This window comes from Adiantum capillus-veneris, chromosome 12 (genome assembly GCF_014529385.1).
Source record: "Adiantum capillus-veneris isolate H3 chromosome 12, ASM1452938v2, whole genome shotgun sequence".
Taxonomy (NCBI): domain Eukaryota; kingdom Viridiplantae; phylum Streptophyta; class Polypodiopsida; order Polypodiales; family Pteridaceae; genus Adiantum; species Adiantum capillus-veneris.
This window is the reverse complement of record NC_140942.1, coordinates 102,862,838-102,874,748: the sequence shown is the minus strand read 5'-3', so window position 1 is coordinate 102,874,748 and position 11,911 is coordinate 102,862,838. Positions and strand designations below refer to the sequence as shown.

The following is an 11,911-nucleotide window of genomic DNA, read 5'->3' as shown; positions in this document are numbered from 1 at the left end:
ACACAAGTCATTTTTGAAGTCTGTTTGAATTTTTTCAACTATTTTCCACTAGTTCTAACAGCCTCACCTTCTCTAACCATGCCTGATCCGCGCACTCCTCGGTCTATAAGTGCACGGAGATTAGGACCAAAGGGTAATAATCTCGTCTTTATGGGTCAATGACTATATATTAGGGTTTTTGAAGTCTGTGTGCCCTTTTGAAGTCTGATTGTGTTATTTTACTTCGTATATCAAAGTTCGTTTGTGTTTTTTAAAGTACACAAGTCATATCCAAAGTCTGTTTGCGTTTTTCTTACTATTTGCCAGTAGCTCTAACCTAACCTTTAACCTAACCTTTAACCTAACCTAACCTTTAACCTAACCTAACCTTTAACCTAAACTTAACCTAACCTAACCTAACTGAAGTCCAATTGCGTTTTTTGAAGTACACGAGTTATTTACGAAGTCCGCTTGCGTTTTTTCTACTATTTACAGCTAGCTCTAGCCTATAACCTAACCCAACCTAATCTATAATCTAACCTATAACCTAACCTATAACGTAACCCAACCTAATCTATAATCTAACCTATAACCTAACCTATAACCTAACCCAACCTAATCTATAATCTAACCTAACCTATAACCTAACATATAACCTAAACCTAACCTATAACCTAAACTAACCAAAGTCCGTTTTCATCTTTTGAAGTACACAGGTCCTTTTCGGAGTTTGTTTGCATTTCTTTTACTATTTGTCGCTAGCTCTATCCTAACCTATAACCTAACCGAACCTATAACCTATAACCTAATCTAACCTAACCTAGCTTAACCTAACCTAACCTAACCTAATCTAACCTAAACTAACCTAACCTATAACCTAACGTAACCTTACCTATAACCTATAACCTAAACGTAATCTATAACCTAACCTATAACCTAAACCCAACCTATAACCTAAACGTAATCTATAACCTAACCTAGTCGGTTTGTGTTTTTTGAAGTACACGAGTCATTTTTGAAGTTCGTTTGTGTTTTTTCTACTATTTTCCACTAGCTCTGACCTAACCTAACCTTTAACCTAAACATAACCTAACCTAACCTATAACCTATAACCTAGCGTAACCTAACCTATAACCTAGCTTATAACCTAATCCTAGCCTATAACTTAACCTAACCAAAGCTCATTTGTGTTTTTTGAAGTACACGAGTCATTTTTGAAGTCCGTTTGCGTTTTTTCTACTATTTACCACTAGCTCTAACCCAACCTATAACCTAAACAAAATCTATAACTTAATCTAATTGAAGTCCATTTGTGTTTTTTGAAGTACATGAGTAATTTTTGAAGTTCGTCTGCGTTTTTTCTACTATTTGCCGCTAGCTCTAACCTAAGCTAATCTATAACCTAACATAACCTATAACCTAAAGTTAAACCTAATCAAAACCTATAACCTAAACCTCAATCACATGATGATAATGAGATGGTAGCGAAAATGTTCTCCAAAGCATAGTTTCAAAATAAAATTGCATAAAAATTTAAAGCATTGAAAGATTCATGCATGAAGTTTTATTTTGTCAATACAATATAATTTAAAAATAAAACTGCATAAAATTTAGAGCACTCACATGCGACATATTTAAGCAAGAAAGAGTCTTAAAAATGTTTTCAAACCTATAAAAATGCACACACACACATGCTATGTGTCACACACCTATACTAAATTGCACAAAACTACAAGAAAACTTGAAAAGAATCTCACTTTCATATTCAGGAGTAGTCCACGAGCGAGAATCTCCCCTACGGAGAGTCATTTAGCAGCAGATCTGCAGAAGGTGAGGAGGAGGAGGGAAAGAGAAGAGGAAAAAAATGAGGGAAATGCACAAGGAAAGACCCGCGGTTCTGTTTTTTGCAGGGTCTGCCAGCACAGGTGTCGGTGTAGATGCCGACATGAGCACTAGTATAAGCGTCGAAATAGTCGATATAGGCGTCGGTATGAGTGTCGAGAATTCAAAAATTAAAATTTTTAAAAGCTTGATCTCCCTCTTGATTTACCTACACATATACCGACATCCGCCATTGACGCCGATAATTTGATGTCAGAATTTAAGCGGTCTCTTGTAGTGAATAAATATTCTTTGTTGTACATCTTGAGCTTCTTCATATTCTCGAAGCAGTGTTGTTTCCCTACAGCACTATTTCCAACAAAAATCAATTCCATAAATCAATATAATTGATGCATATCAACCATGCATAAATTATCTTGATGATTAATTTCTCAAGTGATAATCTATGTCAATTTCCAAGTGCAATTCTTCTATCAAAATAAAGTCGGACTAGATAAGAAAAGCATGATTGAAATTAGTAGCCACGCATACAATCCAACCACAAGGAAACTTCTTCAATTCCCAAGTCTTAAATCAACACAAACCAATCACAGTTGAGACTAACTAGAGTTTTCTTTTAGCTCAATGCTATTACGTAGTCCTACCTTGTGACAATGGAGACTATGATGATCAAAATGCACAGAATTTACAAGATCTACTAAACTCCTCAGGATGTAATTACAATCACATCAAAACAAAAGGTACATGAGAAGATCAAACATGTACCATTCAATAAACTATACCAAAAGATAGTCCAATACTAGACACATAAGACTTGGAGTTTTGTCATTAGGGTGCTTTCTAAGAGAAGAAACTAATAGCTTTAATTTTCTGGATCCATGGATTTTATTGTGTTTAGTACTATATATTGTTATGTAAAGTGTGCATATCACTTTTTACTTTATCAAGGTGAAGGTTAAACTGTTTTGAACTACATGTTCACAAAGAAGAAAAAAAATTGAAGCAAGAGAAAGGACGTTTGTGCTCAAAGTAGGAGAAATCTGTGATTAGAAAAAGCACTTTCTAAGGGACATTACATGTTATGTGAGGTCCCCACCTCGTCGTCTCAGACGACGGATCTGATGGTAAACCTGGTGGCCACTAGATCTACAGCGGAAGCAAACAAAGTGGTTTATGGTTCATCTAGCGGACGATCTCTCATCACAAAGTGAGTCGAGTTCGAGCCTACTAGCATCGAGATCTAGTTCCACCCCGTAGGGGAGGCGTGATTAACTTATCTAGCGATCCTAAAACCCACCTTCCAAGAGGAGAGAAGTCCCGAGTGCTTCCCATGTTTCGGAAGCACCTACACTTGAGGGTTCGCCGCTCTTGGGGCAATGAGTAATACAAGCGTCGACTTATAACACTATGGGCACAGAGAGTTCCCGACCAATCAGAACCACCCTTCTCATAGGCATTGGCAACTCGACCCAAGCCCCCACTTTCCACCCCATACTCACACTTCCTTTGTTACCTAATTACTACCACAATGGTTGTTCAACATATAAGTTCTTTGTTTATTTTTCCGATTCACAAGTTCTTTAATACAGCTCTTCAACCAGTATTGCAAAGCAGCACCAAGACAGTAATTCTAGTAAAAATTCACTCAAAACTCGTTCATTTAAAGTTCCAATGCTCTGGAGACACGAAATCCCCCAGCGAGTGTTTACTCCACCCGTTGTTGCCTAGTTGCCCATACAACTAGGTTATCCACCGCTTAACCGGCAGTTGTAGACTTCCACTGTTTAACCAGCAGTCGTGGATATCCACCACTTAACCAGCAGTCATGGATTCAAGAGCCCTTAACCAAGAACTTTAGCTCCTGCGAATAACTTTGCGAGCTGCCCCTTGTGATCAAGAGGGGGTTCGGACTAGATCACCATTGGAATTGAAAATAAACTAGCTGAGCTAAATTTTCCCTAGCAACCAATCTTTCCTACTTCAAACAGTATATTTCGAAAGCATTCTTTCCTACTTGAATATAAAATACAATTAATTTAAATGCCGTGGTTTTCGTTGATTTCCAACATGTTGGGAAATGTGTTTTTCATCCTACCTTATCGAATGCAATGCTGCTTTAACAAACTTGAATTAAAAGTTGACCTACCTCCACAATTTCCTCCTCATTGTTCCGTGAGATGGCCGGTACTTGGTTGACCATGGGAGATTTTCCCTTTCCATTAGTGTTGCTTGTCCCCGCCTCGCGGTCGTGGGAACCACCGAAACAAGTTCTCTTTACCCGGGCCATTTTATATTCACTACTTAATTGACAACTTGGAAAAAGAGAGCTAACATTCGAGAGTAACATACAACCATGATGACGGATTAGTTTCAATAAGCAATCCCCTTGTACGAGAGGTTAGACTTACTTCAAGACATAGAGAATCCCGATAGCACCATACTTATTCTATGGGAATAGGCCCTAAGGTTAATTACTCGACCTAGATAATTATAAAATTCAGATTTTTACTTAATCGATCAGTTCTCCTAGAGATGAAATAGACATGCTTAATCACTTCTTAATGCAAGTAGAGAATTCCAGATTGACTGTATGCATAGATGAGAGGATTTCTCCCTTCTTAATGATTAATGATGGATTAATTTCACCTAATTAAATCTTAATCTATGAGAAATCGATTGTAATTTAATTATTTATACATTATGGAGTAATAGAATGCAGTGGACCAAGTGTCCCAACCTGCTCAAGAGCTCACTTAGTCTCTCCCCCTATTGCATGGAAAGTAGCCCATGATCCCTGTGAGTGTGTGAGGGCGCCCTCTTACTGCCAAACTCAGTCTGCAGTGGCCCGGAGCCAGTTCCCACACAACCCCCGAGTCCTAGTGCCTTCCCGCACAACTTTAGGAAAATTTAATTTGAACCAAAGACGGGCAATACGAATCAGAATTTAATGTCGGAACTTGCTATACTAAGCTCTAACTAAGGTGTATTAACCTGAGTACCTGCCATATTTAGCAGCCTCCGACGTCCGAAAATACATTTTTTTATTTTTTTTGGGTACGGGTTCAGTTTTTCGAGACGATCAAAACTGATGGGTCAAGTGACCAAATTTCCACAAAAATTATTTTAATTCACTTTTGAAAGCTTTATGACATTCTAAACATCATATCATTGACAGATTTTGGAAAACTGCTAAAAATAGTAACTTTTTCCATTATGATTGTTTCATGGTACAATGGTGTTCTTTTAGCTCAGGGGTCGGATACCTTACATCCTCCCCAACGTGAAAAAATTGAGATGTCCTCATCTCAAGAATACATCTGGATAAACTCTATGCTAACTACTTAGGTACATATATCCTTTGTCTAAAGTAAAGACATCCTTTGATAATAGAATAGTCTTTAGCTTTATGCGTCTTATTCTGCTGAACTTAGATGAGATCCTGGTGCTTGAATTATTGCTCACTAGGATTAGTAGTTGCAGCATACAGAGCTGCTCTCTCATCAGCTTCGTCGCCCACAGTTGGTTGTCTCACTGCGGCATTAGCGAAAGCTCCACTTCGTTGTCCTATGTTTCCGGTTCCTCAGCCTCCTTTTCCATTTGGTTGACCTCGCCCGTTGATGTTCAGAGGTACATTATTAATATCGGATGTTTGGGAAATCCTTTTTATACACCAGCTTTTGTAATGTCCATACTCCTGGCACTCAAAGCATCTTATATTGGAAAACTCGGTAGTTGTCATAGTAGCTATTACCGGAGAATGGTCGTATGCAGGGTTGATTGGTCTATTACACCAGTTGTCTGTCCTGGCCCTCTTTGACAAATAGTATTGAGTATCTTGGGTAGTCCTCTGAATCTCTTTAGCTAACGGTTTGGCCCTTACCAAGGCATCTTGTAGAGTTACTGGCGTCAGAGCTTCTAGTCGGTTGTTCAAGGGGTCGATGAGTCCTTGGCAGAACCGTGCTACTTGCTGTTCCAATGTCATCCTAGGAGCATATCTCCGAAGTGTGATGAACTTTGAGTAGTATTCTTTGACGGAAGAAGTCATCTGTCGAAGTGACAAAAACTCATTCATCTTCAAGGCTTTGTGAGTGGGTGGTAAGTATCGCTCCATCACAGCAGCCTTGATGTCTTCCCCTGACTCGGAAGATCCCTTGATATCCAAGTCCGTGCAATGTTGCTTCCACCATATCTTGGCATCACCAGACAAGCGGAACATCGCAAACATGGTTTGATTCATGGGTTGGGTTCCCAAAGCTTCGAAATAGTCGTCCATTGCTTCCATCCATACTTTCGCATCTCTCTCCACATTAACCCCTTCGCCTTTAAAGGTTGGAGGCTGAGCTTTCTTAAGGAGAATATTTTTCTCCTGAACATCGTTATATAGCATAATATACGGTACCTATCCAACGGTATAAAACTCATTACTATAGCACTCTTCTCAAATGAACCTAGGCTTTTTCATACTCAAGAAGAAGTTTAACTTTTTTGGGCTTAACCAACCTACTTAATCTCTACAGCTATAACAAAGGATTTCACCATCCCACCATTAGTTTAATTTCCATTGACTACATCCAAAATTTTTTGATAAATAATGGTAATAACTGTACTCGAGATCTTTGATCCATACTTATAACTTTATGTGCATCAACATCTACCTGCCCGCAGCACTAGTCGCACCGATGACTTCTCAAAAAACATGATGTGGAACCCACTGAATCCCAACAAGCTCAATGAGTAAAACTCTTTAACATCACTCAGGAGACAATCCACTAGACAAATCCAATGTCATTATTCTCGGAAACATCATGCTCAAGATTTTAGTACGAGCTATCCTACTATCCCTTTATTTTGAAAATTTCAAACAACATCATTTTCCAGTTCGTAAACCTATAGCTCTGATACCAGGTGTGAGGTCCCCACCTCGTCGTCTCAGACGACGGATCTGATGGTAAACCTGGTGGCCACTAGATCTACAGCGGAAGCAAACAAAGTGGTTTATGGTTCATCTAGCGGACGATCTATCATCACAAAGTGAGTCGAGTTCGAGCCTACTAGCATCGAGATCTAGTTCCACCCTGTAGGGGAAGCATGATTAACTTATCTAAAGATCCTAAGACCCACCTTCCAAGAGGAGAGAAGTCCCGAGTTCCTTTTTTCCCATGTTTCAGAGGCACGTACACTTGAGGGTTCGCCGCTCTTGGGGCAATGAGTAATACAAGCGTCGATTTATAACACTATGGACACGGAGAGTTCCCGACCAATCGGGACCACCCTTCTCATAGGCATTGGCAACCCAAATCAAGCCCCCACTTTCCACCCCATACTCACACTTCCTTTGTTACCTAATTACTACCACAATGGTTGTTCAACATATAAATTATTTGTTTATTTTTCCGATTCACAAGTTCTTTAATACAGCCCTTCAACCAGTATTGCAAAGCGGCACCAAGACAGTAATTCTAGTAAAAATTCACTCAAAACTCATTCATTTAAAGTTTCAATGCTCTCGAGGCACGAAATCCCCTAGTGCTTAACCAGTAGTTGTAGACTTCCATTGCTTAACCAGCAGTCGTGGATATCCACCGCTTAACTAGCAGTAGTGGATACAAGAGCCCTTAACCAAGAACTCTAGCTCCTGCGAATAACTTCGCGAGCTGCCCCCTGTGATCAAGAGGGGTTTCGGACTAGATCACCATTGGAATTGAAAATAAACTAGTTGAGCTAAATTTTCCCTAGCAACCAATCTTTCCTACTTCAAACAGTATATTCTGAAAGCATTCTTTCCTACTTGAATATAAAAGACAATTAATTTAAATGCCGTGGTTTTCGTTGATTTCCAACATGTTGGGAAATGTGTTTTTCATCCTACCTTATCGAATGCAATGTTGCTTTAACAAACTTGAATTAAAAGTTGATCTACCTCCACAATTTCCTCGTCATTGCTCCGTGAGATGGCAGCACTTGGTCGACCATGGGAGATTTTTCCTTTCCATTAGTGTTGCTTGTCCCCGCCTCGTGGTCGTGGGAACCACCGAAACGAGTTCTCTTTACCGGGGCCATTTTATATTCACTACTTAATTGACAACTTGGAAAAAGAGAGCTAACATTCGAGAGTAACATACAACCATGATGACGGATTAGTTTCAATAAGCAAATCCCCTTGTACAAGAGGTTAGACTTACTTTAAGACATAGAGACTCCGGATAGCAACATACTTGTTCTATGGGAATAGGCCCTAAGGTTAATTACTTGACCTATATAATTTTGAAATTCAGATTTTTACTTAATCAATTCTACTAGAGATGAAATAGACGTGCTTAATCACCTCTTAATGCAAGTAGAGAATTGCAGATTTAGTGTATGCATAGATGAGAGGATTTCTCCCTTCCTAATGATCATTGATGGACTAATTTACCCTAATTAAATCTTAATCCATGAGAAATCGATTCTATTTTAATTATTTATACATTATGGAGTAATAGAATGCAATGGACTATTCCCACCTCAAAGCTGACTTGATTTTTAATCACAACGGTCACTAGTGGATGATTCCTGGAACATGCATTAAGCTATGATTAAGAGTGACTAATTGCTTTCATGATTACTAATTAGATTAAGATTTTGAAATAGACCATGGATACAGAGAATTAGAGAGTATATAATGAGTATTTTGACTATGCTTATGTATACTAGATGCGGAATTAAGAGAATATTAGAGAGGGAGTTACGACAAGCATGAATTAAATCGAAAATTACCGAGGTCAGGGCTGAATTCCTCTCAAAATTTTGATGCAAGGGCCTCCTTGAGACGAGAAACGGCCAGCACCTTCCCTCCTAGCTCCTCTTCCAAAGACTATGTCTGTCGGTAGCACCTCCTCAATGTGTGTGTGTGTGTGTAGGAGTGTGTGTGAGCATATATATGTGTTGTGTGTGTGTGAGCATGCTCTTATATAGGCTCACAAGCTCTAAAATTCGAATTTGCCTACTATATGCATCTAGAGGAGTACTCACTTCATGGATGGCAGCTCTAGTTACATACTTACCAAGTGTCCCAACCTACTCAAGAGCTCACTTAGTCTCTCCCTCTCTTGCATGGAAAGTAGCCCATGAGCCCTGTGAGTGTGTAAGGGCGCCCTCTTACTGACAAACTCAGTCTGCAGTGGCCCGGAGCCAGTTCCCACACAACCCTCGAGTCCCTGTGCCTCCCCGCACAACTTTAGGAAAATTTAATTTTAACCTAAGACGAAAAATACGAATCAGAATTTAATGCCGGAACTTGCTATACTAAGCTCTAACTAAAGTGTATTAACTTGAGTACCTACCATATTTAGCAGCCCTCAATGTCCGAAAATGCTAGGTATTCAATTTTTGGGTACGGGTGTAGTTTTTAGAGACGGTCAAAACTGACGGGTCGGGTGACCAAAAACTTACTATTTTTGAAAAATTATCACAAAAAATATTTTAATTCACTTTTGGAAGCTTTATGACATTCTAAACATCATGGCATCGACAGATTTTGGAAAACTGCTAAAAATAGTAACTTTTTCCATTATGATTGTTTCATGGTACAATGGTGTTCTTTTAGCTCAGGGTTGGAGACCTTACAGGTTAAGGGGGTCATATTTAGATTTAAGTGCGGAGAGGAAGAGCTTGGGGAGATTCTAGCTTGGTGGGTACCCATGCTATGTTTTTCCACTTTTACTATGAAATAGCACATTCTTATCATTATTCAAAGGTGATCATGGAGAGGTAGAGAAAGTTGGATCCACTATAGGTACCAAATTATCCTTACAGATGTGGCTTAGCAAGGAAAACCCTAATGTGCTATACTCAAAGAGGTTCATTAGTTTGCAAGCTTAGCTAGACAATGAATACACAACTTATCACTTGGGGCAAAAGACTTTGACCTTTTCCACGTAGTGAAAAGGTACGTTGTTCATCAAACTGTTTCACCTCCTTAACTAGAGTCGTTTGTGTCTTCAAATACTTGTTCTTGTTCATTAATGGTTGAGATTGTTTGACAGTGTCTCTTACATCGACCATGACCTCCTTGTGTTACAATAATATCTTTTTCCTATTAGCTTCACTTTTTTGTTCCTTCTTAAGAAATAGCTTAAGCCCGTTTTGACTTCATGGTGAACTTTGAATCATCGCTGCACATAATAGGCATAAATGACACACAAATGATTGACCACATACACATCCAGCTCGCTAAAATGAGTTTAAAATAGGCTCCCACGCTAAATCATATCAGCCCTGAACCAGTGATAGTAATCCTCAAACTTAGATAATAAACTCCATAGAGCTCTATATGGTAGAGCATATGACAGAGCTCTGTACGAATATAGAGCTATATTCAAGAACCCAAGACATAGAAAAACGTAGAGACACAAGCCATCCCTAACCAAAATCACTCCTAGAAATCAACATACTTGATACATATCAACTATGGACATATTCTCTTGATAAAGCACAAATAAGACATATTCAAGTGCAATTTTTATAACCAAACAAAGAAAGAATCGGCAAGAAAAGCATTGAAATTAGTAGATACACCCATAATTCAATAGCAAGGAACGCTAGTTAATTAAAGATCTTCCAAACTAGTCCCAGCTTTGTGAGGATGGATACTAGGATGCTAAAAATGAACAAAACTCACAAGAGCTAATGATGTAGTAACCATCACTTCCAAACATTGTTCCATTATATTTTTGCAAACAAAAGGTAGGAACCCATAGATTGTCGACTACTAGACACATAAAATTCAAACCCAATCCTTGAACGGAAAGTATAGCGATTTCTTCTGTAAAATGCTAATCCAAACAACTCCTAAATAGCCTTGTGGATCTAGGGAGCATCTCCCAATGTTGATGATAAGAGGCCTTTAAATATTGCGCTCATACGAGCTGGACCTAGAGTACGGCCACACCCAACTCAATCAAGTATATCCAAAATAGAAATCAGCCCAACTCATTCATGGAGGCTCTCTCTAATTCAAGTCCTGCGGCAAGTTGAGCCATTGCCACACCACATCAGTTGGTTCCATCATCATCATGATCTCAATATCATTTTTCAGAAGCTACATCGCTGTAGTTATTTGGCTGACTCTTGTCATAATAGTTGGCTTGTGCCTCAGCATCATTTGCCGGTGCTTCAATCGAGATGTAATTATAATTCGGCATTCTGAGCTGATCTCCACTAGTCATACCAGCCGAGACCTGTAGATACGTATATTAATCAGCGCCTAATTGCTCAAATAGTTGCTTTCAAGTGAAGAATGTAGTACCTGGGCGTCCCCGGCTTGCGCAGTCGACACAACCAATTCTTCCAAGGTGGCACCTGGCCGGATCGGCTTTAAGTTAGAGTGGACGCTGGGCTCGTGCACAACAACCTGAGCTGCTACACCGCCGGCTGCCAAGTTTGAGATTTCGCACCTGTAGGCAGACATACAGCTGCTGCCCGCATCTGCCAATAATATTGGTGTTTCCCATGCAGAGTACGCATGAGCAGCGCCATACTGGGGCTCAGTAATATGCTTTGCAACATATTGATTATCATAAAAATAAGTAGCATTATCGCCAGTATTGTGAAAATTTGCTGCATCACCAGTATTACGATCCTCTTCTGCATAAAAATGAGTAAGATCTTGGGTCTGTTGCTGAGGTGCCAGAGGTACGCCTTCATGTCCTGTGCTACTATAATTAGTTGCACTGTCTTTTACTTCATTAATAGTTGACTGTTGCATATTGTAATGATTCTCCGCAAAGGAGCTAGATGGTTGGGTTTCTCCGAAGATGCCAGAAGTAGCACCCGCGGCTTCCTCGAGATAGTTAGGACATCTTTCCTTGCATAGCACTTCATGAAGTTGAAGCAGCATCAGCTGGTTATGGAGGCCCAGAATGTGGTTGTTCATATTCAACTGATGGCCGTTATAACTACTCATGCCTACATCTGCAAGACCCTGCATGTAGAAACGAGTGCAAACGGCCGCATTTCATCAAAGGTTAGCTGGATCACAAGGAGCTTTGGATGTGTTTCTAGATAGCAAGTTAGAGTACATGCTCAATAATTCCTAGTAACAAGTAGGACT

General features: G+C 39.5%; 1 pseudogene; it reads right to left on the bottom strand.

The window, feature by feature from the left end:
* Window positions 1-10,989: 10,989 nt before the first annotated feature.
* Window positions 10,990-11,698, bottom strand: LOC147446241 (uncharacterized; annotated as a pseudogene).
* Between the last annotated feature and the right edge of the window lie 213 nt (window positions 11,699-11,911).